The following is a 15,108-nucleotide window of genomic DNA, read 5'->3' as shown; positions in this document are numbered from 1 at the left end:
GTTCTTGGCAACAAAGATCTTGCCTTCGGATCTAAGGTAGAAGGTATACCCAATGGTTTCCTTAGGGTATCCTATGAAGACGCATTTTTCCGACTTGGGTTTGAGCTTTTCAGGTTGAAGTTTCTTGACATAAGCATCGCATCCCCAAACTTTTAGAAATGACAACTTAGGTTTCTTCCCAAACCATAATTCATACGGTGTCGTCTCAACGGATTTAGACGGTGCCCTATTTAAAGTGAATGTAGCTGTCTCTAGAGCGTATCCCCAAAATGATAGCGGTAAATCAGTAAGAGACATCATAGATCGCACCATATCCAATAGAGTGCGATTACGACGTTCGGACACACCGTTACGTTGAGGTGTTCCAGGCGGCGTGAGTTGTGAAACGATTCCACATTTCCTTAAGTGTGTGCCAAATTCGTGACTTAAATATTCTCCTCCACGATCTGATCGTAAGAACTTTATTTTTCAGTCACGTTGATTCTCTACCTCATTCTGAAATTCCTTGAACTTTTCAAAGGTCTCAGACTTGTGTTTCATCAAGTAGACATACCCATATCTACTCAAGTCATCAGCGAGAGTGAGAACATAACGATATCCTCCGCGAGCCTCAACGCTCATTGGACCGCACACATCAGTATGTATGATTTCCAATAAGCTGGTTGCTCGCTCCATTGTTCCGGAGAACGGAGTCTTGGTCATTCTGCCCATGAGGCATGGTTCACATGTGTCAAATGATTCATAATCGAGAGACTATAAAAGTCCATCAGCATGGAGCTTCTTCATGCGCTTTACACCAATCTGTCCAAGGCGGCAGTGCCACAAGTATGTGGGACTATCGTTATCAACTTTACATCTTTTGGTATTCACACTATGAATATGTGTAACATCACGTTCGAGATTCATTAAGAATAAACCATTGACCATCGGAGCATGACCATAAAACATATCTCTCATATAAATAGAACAACCATTATACTCGGATTTAAATGAGTAGCCATCTCGTATTAAACGAGATCCGGATACAATGTTCATGCTTAAACTTGGCACTAAATAACAATTATTGAGGTTTAAAACTAATCCCGTAGGTAAATGTAGAGGTAGCGTGCCGACGGCGATCACATCGACCTTGGAACCATTCCCGATGCGCATCGTCACCTCGTCCTTCGCCAGTCTCCGCTTATTCCGTAGCTCCTTCTTTGAGTTACAAATATGAGCAACGGCACCGGTATCAAATACCCAGGAGCTACTACGAGCACTGGTAAGGTACACATCAATTACATGTATATCACATATACCTTTAGTGTTGCCGGCCTTCTTGTCCGCTAAGTATTTGGGGCAGTTCCGCTTCCAGTGACCCTTCCCTTTGCAATAAAAGCACTCAGTCTCAGGCTTGGGTCCATTCTTTGACTTCTTCCCGGCAACTGGCTTACCGGGCGCGGCAACATCCTTGCCGTTCTTCTTGAAGTTCTTCTTACCCTTGCCTTTCTTGAACTTGGTGGTTTTATTGACCATCAACACTTGATGTTCCTTTTTGATTTCTACCTCCGCTGATTTCAGCATTGAAAATACTTCAGGAATGGTCTTTTCCATCCCCTGCATATTGTAGTTCATCACAAAGCTCTTGTAGCTAGGTGGGAGTGACTGAAGGATTCTGTCAATGACCGCCTTGTCTGGGAGGTTAATGTCCAGCTGGGACAAGCGGTTGTGCAACCCAGACATCTTGAGTATGTGCTCATTGACAGAACTATTTTCCTCCATCTTACTGTTGTAGAACTTGTCGGAGACTTCATATCTCTCGACCCGGGCATGAGCTTAGAAAACCATTTTCAGCTCTTCGAACATCTCATATGCTCCGTGTTGCTCAAAACGCTTTTGGAGCCCCGGTTCTAAGCTGTAAAGCATGCCGCACTGAACGAGCGAGTAATCATCAGCACGCTGCTGCCAAGCATTCATAACGTCTTGGTTCTCTAGGATGGGTGCTTCACCTAGTGGTGCTTCTAGGACATATTGTTTCCTGGCAGCTATGAGGATGATCCTCAGGTTACGGACCCAGTCAGTATAGTTGCTACCAGCATCTTTCAGCTTGGTTTTCTCTAGGAACGCGTTGAAGTTCATGTTGACATGAGCGTTGGCCATTTGATCTACAAGACATTTATGCAAAGATTTTTAGACTAAGTTCATGATAATTAAGTTCATCTAATCAAATTATTTAATGAACTCCCACTCAGATTAGACATCCCTCTAGTCATCTAAGTGAAACATTATCCGACTCGACTAGGCCGTGTCCGATCATCACGTGAGACAGACTAGTCATCATCGGCGAACATCTCCTTGTTGATCGTATCTTTCATAGGACTCATGTTCGACCTTTCGGTCTCTTGTGTTCCGAGGCCATGTCTGTACATGCTAGGCTCGTCAAGTTAACCTAAGTGTTTGCATGTGTAAATCTGCCTTACACCCGTTGTATGTGAACGTTGGAATCTATCACACCCGATCATCACGTGGTGCTTCGAAACAACAAACTGTCGCAACGGCGCACAGTTAGGGGAAACACTTTTTTGAAATTATTTTGAGGGATCATCTTATTTACTACCGTCGTTCTAAGTAAACAAGATGCAAAAACATGATAAACATCACATGCAATCAAATAATAGTGACATGATATGGCCAATATCATATAGCTCCTTGATCTCCATCTTGGGGCTCCATGATCATCTTGTTACCGGCATGACACCATGATCTCCATCATCGTGTCTCCATGAAGTTGCTCGCCAACTATTACTTCTACTACTATGGCTAACACGTTTAGCAATAAAGTAAAGTAATTTACATGGCGTTTCTCAATGACACGCAGGTCATACAAAAAATAAAGACAATTCCTATGGCTCCTGCCGGTTGTCATACTCATCGACATGCAAGTCGTGATTCCTATTACAAGAACATGATCTCATACATCACATATATATCATTCATCATTCATCACAACTTTGGCCATATCACATCACAAAACACTTGTTGCAAAAACAAGTTAGACGTCCTCTAATTGTTGTTACAAGTTTTACGTGGCTGCAATAGGGTTCTAGCAAGAATGTTTTCTTACCTACGTAAAAGCCACAACGTGATTTGTCAACTTCTATTTACCCTTCATAAGGACCCTTTTCGTCGAATCCGCTCCAACTAAAGTGGGAGAGACAGACACCCGCTAGCCACCTTATGCAACTAGTGCATGTCAGTCGGTGGAACCTGTCTCACGTAAGCGTACGTGTAAGGTCGGTCCGGGCCGCTTCATCCCACAATACCGCTGAAGCAAAATAAGACTAGTAGCGGCAAGAAAGTTAACAACATCTACGCCCACAACAAATTGTGTTCTATTCGTGCCAAGAGAACTACGCATAAACCTGGCTCATGATGCCATTGTTGGGGAACGTTGCAGAAAATAAAAAAATTATACGGTTTCACCAAGATCTATCTATGAGTTCATCTAGCAACGAGTGATCGGAGTGTGATAACCCACAAGTATAGGGGATCACAATAGTTTTCGAGGGTAGAGTATTCAACCCAAATTTGTTGATTCGACACAAGGGGAGCCAAAGAATATTCTCAAGTATTAACAGTTGAGTTGTCAATTCAACCACACCTGGAAACTTAGTATCTGCAGCAAAGTGTTTAGTAGCAAAGTAATATGATAGTGGTGATACCGGTCACAAAGTAAAGACAGCAAAAGTAATGTTTTTGGTATTTTTGTAGTGATTGTAACAGTAGCAACGGAAAAGTAAATAAGCGTAAACCAGTATATGGAAAACTCGTAGGCACCGGATCAATGATGGATAATTATGCCAGATGTGGTTCATCATGTAACAGTCATAACATAGGGTGACACAGAACTAGCTCCAGTTCATCAATATAATGTAGGCATGTATTCCGTAAATAGTCATACGTGCTTATGGAAAAGAACTTGCATGACATCTTTTGTCCTACCCTCCCGTGGCAGCGGGGTCCTATTGGAAACTAAGGGATATTAAGGCCTCCTTTTAATAGAGAACCGGAACAAAGCATTAACACATAGTGAATACATGAACTCCTCAAACTATGGTCATCACCGGGAGTGGTCCCGATTATTGTCACTTCGGGGTTGCCGGATCATAACACACAGTAGGTGACTATAGACTTGCAAGATAGGATCTAGAACTCACATATATTCATGAAAACATAATAGGTTCAGATCTGAAATCATGGCACTCGGGCCCTAGTGACAAGCATTAAGCATAGCAAAGTCATAGAAACATCAATCTCAGAACATAGTGGATACTAGGGATCAAACCCTAACAAAACTAACTCGATTACATGATAAATCACATCCAACCCATCACCGTCCAGCAAGCCTACGATGCAATTACTCACGCACGGCAGTGAGCATCATGAAATTGGTGATGGAGGATGGTTGATGATGACGACGGCGATGAATCCCCCTCTCCGGAGCCCCGAACGGACTCCAGATCAGCCCTCCCGAGAGAGATTAGGGCTTGGCGGCGGCTCCATATCGTAAAACGCGATGAAACTTTCTCTCTGATTTTTTTCTCCTCGAAAGCCAATATATGGAGTTGGAGTTGGCGTCGGAGGGCCACCAGGGGGCCCACGAGGTAGGGGGCGCGCCCAAGGGGGAGGGGCGCGCCCCCCACCCTCGTGGACAGGGTGTGGGCCCCCTGGTCTTCATCTTTGGCGAGGATTTTTTATTATTTATTCTAAGATATTCCATGGAGTTTCAAGTAATTCCGAGAACTTTTGTTTTCTGCACATAAAACAACACCATGGCAATTCTGCTGAAAACAGCATCAGTCCGGGTTAGTTCCATTCAAATCATACAAGTTAGAGTCCAAAACAAGGGCAAAAGTGTTTGGAAAAGTAGATACGACGGAGACGTATCAACTCCCCCAAGCTTAAACCCTTGCTTGTCCTCAAGCAATTCAGTTGACAAACTGAAAGAGAAAAAGAAAAACTTTTACAAACTCTGTTTGCTCTTGATGTTGTAAACATGAAAAGCCAGCATTCAAGTTTTTGCAATTATTATGAACTAACCATACTCACAATAACACGTAGGTCTCACAATTACTCATATCAATAGCATAATCAGCTAGCGAGCCATAATAATAAAACTCGGATGACAACACTTTCTCAAAATAATCATAACATGATATAACAAATGGTATCTCGCTAGCCCTTTCTGAGACCGCAAAGCATAAATGCAGAGCACCTTTAAAGATCAAGGACTGACTAAACATTGTAATTCATGGTAAAAGAGATCCAGTCAAGTCATGCCCAATATAAACCAATCATAATGAATGCAAACGACAGTGTGCTCTCCAGCGGGTGCTTTTTAATAAGAAGGGTGATGACTCAACATAAAAGTAAATAGATAGGCCCTTCGCAGAGGGAAGAAGGGATTTGTAGAGGTGCCAGAGCTCGATTTTTGAAATAGAGATAAATAATATTTTGAGTGGCATACTTTCACTGTCAACGCAAGAACTATGAGATCGTTGTATCTTCCATACTACATGCATTATAGGCAGTTCCCAAACAGAATGGTAAAGGTTTATACTCCCCCTCCTCCACAAGCATCAATCCATGGCTTTCTCAAAACAACGAGTGCCTCCAACATTCAACGGGTCCCAGGGGGAGTTTTGTTTAATTATTTTGATTTGCTTTGATCTTTTTGGATCATGGGACTGGGCATCCCGGTTATCGGCCCTTTCTCGTGAATGAGGAGCGGAGTCCACTCCTCTTGAGAATAACCCACCTAGCATGGAAGATATAGGCAGCCATAGTTGCACATGAGCTGCTCGAGCATACAAAACAGAATTTCATTTGAAGGTTTGGAGTTTGGCACATACAAATTTACTTGGAATGGCAGGTAGATACCGCATATAGGAAGGTATAGTGGACTCATATGGAACAACTTTGGGGTTTAAGGAGTTTGGATGCACAAGCAGTATTCCCGCTTAGTACAGGTGAAGGCTAGCAAAAGACTGGGAAGCGACCAACTAAGAGAGCGACAATAGCCTTAAACATGCATTAAAATTAATTCACACTGAATATAAGCATGAGTAGGATATAATCCACCATGAACATAAATATCATGAAGGCTATGTTGATTTGATTCAACTACATGCGTGAACATGTGCCAAGTCGAGTTACTCAATTCATTTAAAGGAGGATACCATCCTATCATACCACATCATAATCATCTCAATAGCATGTTGGCACGCAAGGTTAACCATTATAACTCATAGCTAATCAAGCATGGCACAAGCAACTATAATCTCTAAATGTCACTGCAAATACGTTTACTTCATAATAGCTGAATCAGGAACGATGAATCATCATATTTACAAAAACAAGAGAGGTCGAGTTCATACCAGCTTTTCTCATCCCAATGAGTCCATCATATATCATCATTATTGCCTCTCACTTGCACGACCGAACGGTGTATATAATAATAAGAGTGCACGTGCATTGGACTAAGCTGGAATCTGCAAGCATTCAACTCAAGAGAGAAGACAAGTAATATGGGCTCTAAGTTAAATAAACAATCTTGCATATAAGATCCACTTAGCATTTTCAATATAGTCTTCTCGACCCCCAAAGAAAGGAAAAGACAAATAAAAACTATTTACACGGGAAAGCTCCCAACAAGCAAAAGAAGGACGGGAAATATTTTTGGGTTTTCTTAAAATTCTACTACAAGCATGGAAAGTAGACTAACACTATTTTTTTTGTTTTTCTTAAGGTTTATTAAACACACAAGAAGAAAGCAGGAGAAAGGAAAATAAACTAGAATGGATATTACAGTGAAAGAGTATGAGCACCGACATCTAGCAATGAGTGTGTGTGTGAAAATGAATGTAATGTCGGTGGGAAATACGTACTCCCCCAAGCTTAGGCTTTTGGCCTAAGTTGGTCTATTGCCAGGGATAACCTGGCTGATATCCATAGGTGAAGCTGGGGTCGTACTGCGATGAAGAATAGTTGGGATCATAATGTGATGAAGAGGACTCTGACTGCCACTGGCTGACAACCGCCTCAGGATCCCAAGAATAAACAGACATTCGTGGAGGCTCCGGTTCCGAGGCTGGTGCAGGATTCCGATAGGCTTGAACAGCCGCCCACGGAACAATGTAAGTACCTGCAGACAAGTTAAACAAAGAGGGAGCAGGCAAAGTAATAGTCTCAGGGTGATGTTTATCAAAGTACAATTTATATTTAAGCGCCCCTTCGTGATTCTTAACAAGAAAATCATGCGTTACCATACTCTTATAATCTAAATAAGCACGGGGCAACGCTGTTTCTTCTTTCTCCGCATGCCTAATAGGTATTTCAAAATGTTCAGCTAGGCGTGAAGCATAAATACCTCCAAAGATGGGGCCCTTAGTACGGTTCATACTCAACCGTCTAGCAACAATTCCACCCATACTAACAGAGTTATTGCGGTATAAACCATGGAGCAAAATAATAATATCAGGAATACTAAGGTTCCCACAGTTCCCGCGACCAATCAAGCAACGACTAGCAAATAAGGCAAAGTAGCGTAAAATAGGGAAATGTATACTAGTAATTCTTGCATCAGAAACCTTCCTGGTTTCACCCACAGTGATAGTGTCAATATAAGCTTCCACTTCATTACGGTGTGGTTCATCTAAAGAACCCTCGAAAGGTATTTTGCAAACCTCGCAAAATGCAGCTAATGTCATCTCCCTAGCAACATCATATAAATGGAACTCTACTGTTGGAGGTGATTTCTTAGGGAAAAAGTAGAAGTTCTGCACAAAAGTATTTGTGAGTAAGAGATACTGATGACGTTGGTCGCGGAGGAAGTTGGTGAGGCCGGAGTTCTCAATCAATAGATAGAAATCTTCATAAATCCCGGCACTTCTCAAGAAGTCATCGGAAGGCCATTCACACGGCCGGACCTCCGTGATACGAGGCAGATTAAATTTGGGCTTCTGTTCTTCTTCCTTTTGTTTCTCCTTAGAACTTTGGCTTGACGAGCCCCTCAAAAGTCTCTTCATTATTTCTGAAACAATCTGAAATTTTTAGTAACTTCAAACAAAGTGAACGAACTTCAATAAGATTGATAGCAACTACTCATACAAGTGCCTAGAGCATATATCAAGCATTAGAACTACTTGGAACCATATATATTTGACATGCAAGCTCAAGAACATGGTCACCTATGCAGCACAAATTTGCAATGAATAAAGCACTAGAAAAAAAACTAATTGGACCAATGGAGGAGTCACATACCAAGGAACAATCTCCCCAAGCAGTTTTGCGAGAGGTGCTTTGAGCAAGGAGATCGAAAATCACAGCAAAAGTTGCTGGAACACGAGCTTGAGTTGGTTTTTCAGGTTTGTGCGAGACAGAGGAAGAAGATGGGTGCAAGAATAAGTGGAGGAGGGCCACCGTGGGCCCACGAGGCAGGCGGGCGCGCCCTCCACCCTCGTGACCAGGTGGCAGCACCCCCCCCCCCCCCGCGGTAATTTTTGCACTAAAAATCCTTAAATATTCTCGAATAAATCATATTAAATTGGCATGGCATTCTGAGGACTTTTATTTTCCGGATATTTTTATATTGCACGGATAAGTCAAGAAACAGACAGAAAAATACTATTTTACTTTATTTCTACTAAAGAACAAAAAATATAAAGAGGGTACAGAAGGTTGTGCTTCTAGTTTCATCCATCTCATGCTCATCAAAAAGAATCCACTAACAAGGTTGATCAAGTCTTATTAACAAACTCATTCCGATAATCATGGAACCAGAGAAATTTCAAATAACACTATGTTACCTCAACGGGGATATGGACATCCCCAACAATAAGTATATCATATTTCTTTTTGACAGTAGGAAGAGGAAATTCAAAACCTCCAAATATAATCGATGGAATTTTTCCAATAGAGTTGATACTATAAACTTGAGGTTATTTCCTCGGAAAGTGCACCGTATGCTCATTACCATTAACATGAAAAGTGACATTGCCTTTGTTGCAATCAATAACAGCCCCTGCAGTATTAAGGAAAGGTCTTCCAAGAATAATAGACATACTATCATCCTCGGGAATATCAAGAATAACAAAGTCCATTAAAATAGTAGCGTTTGCAACCACAACAGGCACATCCTCATAAATACCGACAGGTATAGCAGTTGATTTATCAGCCATTTGCAAAGATATTTCAGTAGGTGTCAACTTATTCAAGTCAAGTCTATGATATAAAGAGAGAGGCATAACACTAACACCGGCTCCAAGATCACATAAAGCAGTTTTAACATAATTTCTTTTAATGGAGCATGGTATAGTAGGTACTCCTGGATCTCCAAGTTTCTTTGGTATTCCACCCTTAAAAGTGTTGGTGGAAATTTCAGCCTCCGGTATCTTTCTTTTATTAGTAATGATATCCTTCATATACTTAGCATAAGGATTTGTTTTGAGCACATCAGTCAATCGCATACGCAAAAAGATAGGTCTAATCATTTCAGCAAAGCGCTCAAAATCCTCATCATCCTTTTTCTTGGATGGTTTCGGAGGAAAAGGCATGGGTTTCTGAACCCATGGTTCTCTTTCTTTACCATGTTTCCTAGCAACGAAGTCTCTTTTATCATAATGTTGATTCTTTGATTGTGGGTTATCAAGATCAACAGCAGGTTGAACTTCTACATCATTATCATTACTAGGTTGATCATCATCATGAACATCATCATTAACATTTTCACTAGGTTCATGTTCATTACCAGATTGTGTTTCAGCATCAGACATAGAGATATCATTTGGATTATCAGGTGGTTCAGCAATAGGTTCACTAGAAGTTTGCACAGTTCTATCATTTTTCTTTTTCTTCCTTTTAGAAGAACTAGGTGCATCAATATTATTTCTTTGAGAATCTTGCTCGATTCTCTTAGGGTGGCCTTCAGGATACAAAGGTTCCTGAGTCATTCTACCAGTTCTAGTAGCCACTCTAACAGCATAATCATTTTTCTTACTATTCATTTCATCAAGCATTTCTTTCTGAGCGTTAAGTACTTGTTCTACTTGAGTGGTAACCATAGAAGCATGTTTGCTAACAAGTTTATGTTCACCTCTAATATTATCCATATAATCACTCAAGCGTTTAATCATAAAGGTATTCTGCTTTAATTGTCTACCAAAATAAGCATTAAAGTCATCTTGCTTAAACATAAAGTCATTAAACTCATCCAAGCACTGAGTAGCAATTTTAGTAGGTGGGACTTCAACTTTATCATATCTATAGAGAGAATTTACCTTTACTACCTGTGTCGGGATATCGGGAGGTTCTTCAGTAAATAAGTAATTGAGATCATATACTTCTTCATCAGGCGGTAAATTAAGACCATGTATTTCTTCAATAGGAGGTAAATTCTTAACATCTTCAGCTTTAATACCTTTTTCTTTCATAGATTTCTTTGCCTCTTGCATATCTTCGGGACTGAGAAATAGAACACCTCTCTTCTTCGGAGTTGGTTTAGGAATAGGCTCAGGAGCTGGCTCAGGAGTTGGCTCGGGAGGTGGCTCAGGAGGTGCCCAATTATTTTCATTTGCCAACATATTATTCAATAAAATTTCAGCGTCATCCGGTGTTCTTTCCCTGAAAAGAGAACCAGCACAACTATCCAGGTAATCTCTGGAAGCATCAGTTAGTCCATTATAAAAGATATCAAATATTTTAGGTTTCTTAAGAGGATGATCAGGCAAAGCATTAAGTACTTTGAGAAGCCTCCCCCAAGCTTGTGGGAGACTCTCTTCTTCAATTTGCACAAAATTGTATATTTCCCTCAAAGCAGCTTGTTTCTTATGAGCGTGGAAATATTTAGCAGAGAAGTAATAAATCATATCCTGGGGACTTTGCACACAGGCAGGATCAAGAGAATTAAACCATTTCTTAGCATCACCCTTTAATGAGAACGGAAATATTTTGAGTATATAAAAGTGGCGAGATCTCAGATTATTAGTAAACAGGGCAGCTATTTCATCTAACTTACGAAGATGTGCCACAACAGTTTCAGATTCATAGCCATAAAAAGGATCAGATTCAACCAAAGTAATTATATCTGGATCAACAGTAATATCATAATAATCCTGATCAGGAACACAGATAGGTGAAGTAGCAAAAGCAGGGTCGGGTCTCATCCTACCTCTAAAAGATTCCTTACTCCACTTAATTAGTAACCTCTTACATTCAGGTTTATCCGGACAAGCAAGAATAGCTTCATAAGATTCATTATTAAAAAGATAACCCTCAGGAATAACAGGCATAGGTTCATCATCACTAACATCATCGTGTTCAGGTTCACTAATTTCTCTTTCTCTAGACTTAGAAATTTGCTCATCTAGAAATTCACCAAGTGGCACAGTAGTATCAAGCATAGAAGTAGTTTCATCATAAGTATCATGCATAGCAGAAGTGGCATCATCAATAACATGCGACATATCAGAATTCATAGCAGTAGTAGGTTTAGGTGTCGCTAGCTTAATGATAACAGAAGGTGAATCAAGTGCAGAGCTAGATGGCAGTTCCTTACCTCCCCTCGTAGTTGAGGGATAAATTTTTGTCTTAGCGTCTTTCAAGTTCTTCATAGTGTCCAGCAGATATAAATCCCAAGTGACTCAAAGAATAGAGCTATGTTCCCCGGCAACGGTGCCAGAAAAAGGTCTTGATAACCCACAAGTATAGGGGATCGCAACAGTTTTCGAGGGTAGAGTATTCAACCCAAATTTGTTGATTCAACACAAGGGGAGCCAAAGAATATTCTCAAGTATTAACAGCTGAGTTGTCAATTCAACCACACCTGGAAACTTAGTATCTGCAGCAAAGTGTTTAGTAGCAAAGTAATATGATAGTGGTGATAATGGTAACAAAGTAAAGACAGCAAAAGTAATGTTTTTGGTATTTTTGTAGTGATTGTAACAGTAGCAGCTGAAAAGTAAATAAGCGTAAACCAGTATATGAAAAACTTGTAGGCACCGGATCAATGATGGATAATTATGCCGGATGTTGTTCATCATGTAACAGTCATAACATAGGGTGACACAGAACTAGCTCCAGTTCATCAATATAATGTAGGCATGTATTCCGTAAATAGTCATACATGCTTAGGGAAAAGAACTTGCATGACATCTTTTGTCCTACCCTCCCGTGGCAGCGGGGTCCTATTGGAAACTAAGGGATATTAAGGCCTCCTTTTAATAGAGAACCGGAACAAAGCATTAACACATAGTGAATACATGAACTCCTCAAACTATGGTCATCACCGGGAGTGGTCCCGATTATTGTCACTTCGGGGTTGCCAGATCATAACACATAGTAGGTGACTATAGACTTGCAAGATAGGATCTAGAACTCACATATATTCATGAAAACATAATAGGTTCAGATCTGAAATCATGGCACTCAGGCCCTAGTGACAAGCATTAAGCATAGCAAAGTCATAGCAACATCAATCTCAGAACATAGTGGATACTAGGGATCAAACCCTAACAAAACTAACTCGATTACATGATAAATCTCATCCAACCCATCACCGTCCAGCAAGCCTACGATGCAATTACTCACGAACATCGGTGATCATCATGAAATTGGTGATGGAGGATGGTTGATGATGACGACGACGACGAATCCCCCTCTCCGGAGCCCCGAACGGACTCCAGATCAGCCCTCCAGAGAGAGATTAGGGCTTGGCGGCGGCTCCGTATCGTAAAACACGATGAAACTTTCTCTCTGATTTTTTTCTCCTCGAAAGCCAATATATGGAGTTGGAGTTGGCGTCGGAGGGCCACCAGGGGGCCCACGAGCTGGGGGCGCGCCCAGGGGGAGGGGCGCGCCCCCCACCCTCGTGGACAGGGTGTGGGCCCCCTGCTCTTCATCTTTGGCGAGGATTTTTTATTATTTATTCTAAGATATTCCGTGGAGTTTCAGGTCATTCCGAGAACTTTTGTTTTCTGCACATAAAACAACACCATGGCAATTCTGCTGAAAACAGCGTCAGTCTGGGTTAGTTCCATTCAAATCATACAAGTTAGAGTCCAAAACAAGGGCAAAAGTGTTTGGAAAAGTAGATACGACGGAGACGTATCAGAGTGCATCTACATACCTTTGTAGATCGTCAGCGGAAGCATTCAAGAGAACGGGGTTGAGGGAGTCGTATTCGTCATGATCCAAATCACCGAAGATCCTAGCGCCGAACGGACGGCACCTCCGCGTTCGACACACGTACGGAGCGGATGACGTCTCCCGCGCCTTGATCCAGCAAGGAGGAGGGAGAGGTTGAGGAAGATGGCTCCAGCAGCAGCACGACGGCGTGGTGGTGATGGAGAGGTAGTACTCCGGCAGGGCTTCGCCAAGCTCTGCGGAGGAGGAGGAGGTGTTGGAGTGGGAGAGGGAGGCGCCAGGGGCATGCGTGCGACTGCCCTCCATCCCCCCCTCTATATATAGGGTCCCCAAGGGGGGCGCCGGCCCTAGGAGATGGGATCTCCTAGGGGGGGCGGCGGCCAAGGGGGTGGAGTGCCCCCCAAGGCAAGTGGAGGCGCCCCCTTCCCTAGGGTTCCCAACCCTAGGCGCAGCGGGGGGCCCAAGGGGTAGCATGCTCAAGAGGTAGCACCGCTCTGGCCGCCTGTTCGCGAGCAATGCAAAGCCGCGGCGAGGTGTTTCGGCGCCGGGCCGGAAAAAGGCAAAGCAGAGGCATCGACTGAAGGGCTATTGCTTGCTCGACGCCGACTACTTCACCGACGCTCCACTGCACGGGGAGTAAGTATTTCGGCGCCGTTTATCGGATGAGCTGAAAGCTCTTCCTTGGGGTTGTGAATTCCACCCGAGAGTTCGTCAGCTACTTCAAGTGCAAGAAGGATTGCACCCGCACACTTGGATTCACCTCACTTCAGAAGTGCACGACATCTACGAGGATGCTTGCATACGGAGCTCCCCGTGATATACTGGAAGACTATGGATGCATGGCCGAGTCCACCACCATTGAGTGTTTGTACAAGTTCTGCAGAATAGTGGTGGCAATGTTTGGACCATAATACTTGCGATCACCCAATGCTGAAGACACTGCTCGGATCCTAGTATAGAATGCAACAAGATGATTTCCTGGGATTCTTGGAAGCATCGACTGTATGCATTGGGCATGGAAAAACTGTCCATTTGCTTGGTAGGGGATGTACAGAGGTTCCAAAGGAGCTTGCAGTTTGGTACTTGAGGCGGTGGCCAAACAGGACCTCTAGATTTGGCAATCCTTCTTCGGTATGCCAGGAACTCACAATGACATCAACATACTGCAGTGCTCGAATGTTTTTGCCAAGCTTGTTGAAGGTCATGCTCCTCCGGTGAACTTCAAGGACAATGGGCGCCACTACAACAAGGGATACTACCTAGCAGATGGCATCTATCCGAGATGGTCCACATTTGTGAACGCTATTTCAAACCCTATGCCAGGAGGCAAGAACTCCTACTTTGCCAAGTGTCAGGAGGCTTGCAGGAAGAATATCAAGTGGGCGTTTGGTGTGCTCCAATCTCAATTTGTTGTTGTCTGGTACCCCGCTCTGACCTGGTTGAAAGATCAAATGTGGAAAGTCATGACTTGCCGTGTCATCTTGCACAACATGATCATTGAGAGCGAGAAGGAAGAGCCAGTGTTTGACACTGAACCATATTACATGCAGGGTCCTCTTGCCAAAGTTGATCACCAGCTACCGGCACCCTGGTCTGCCTTACTCAATATGCGTCAGGAGATCCGAGACCCACATGTGCATCAAGAACTGCAGCACGATTTGGTGGAGCACCTATAGAGGCTCAAGGGCAACACCTAGCTCGACATGTGATGAAATATGAGTTTTTTTGTGTTCAAATTATGAGTTTGATTTGTTGAACTATTTGATTTGTATTGATTTCTGTGATGAACTATGTGATAAAAAATAATTTTTGTTCAATTTGTTCCAAACCACACCGAACATGGGCCAAAATTGGGCCGATTTCCGCCGAAAGTGGGCCAAAATCGGCGGCTAAGGGGGCCGAGCTTGGGGGTCAGTTGGAAACCCGAGC

The sequence above is a fragment of the Triticum dicoccoides genome, chromosome 4A, assembly GCF_002162155.2.
Source record: "Triticum dicoccoides isolate Atlit2015 ecotype Zavitan chromosome 4A, WEW_v2.0, whole genome shotgun sequence".
Lineage (NCBI taxonomy): Eukaryota > Viridiplantae > Streptophyta > Magnoliopsida > Poales > Poaceae > Triticum > Triticum dicoccoides.
The sequence above is the reverse complement of the archived record's forward strand: the minus strand, read 5'-3'. Positions refer to the sequence as shown.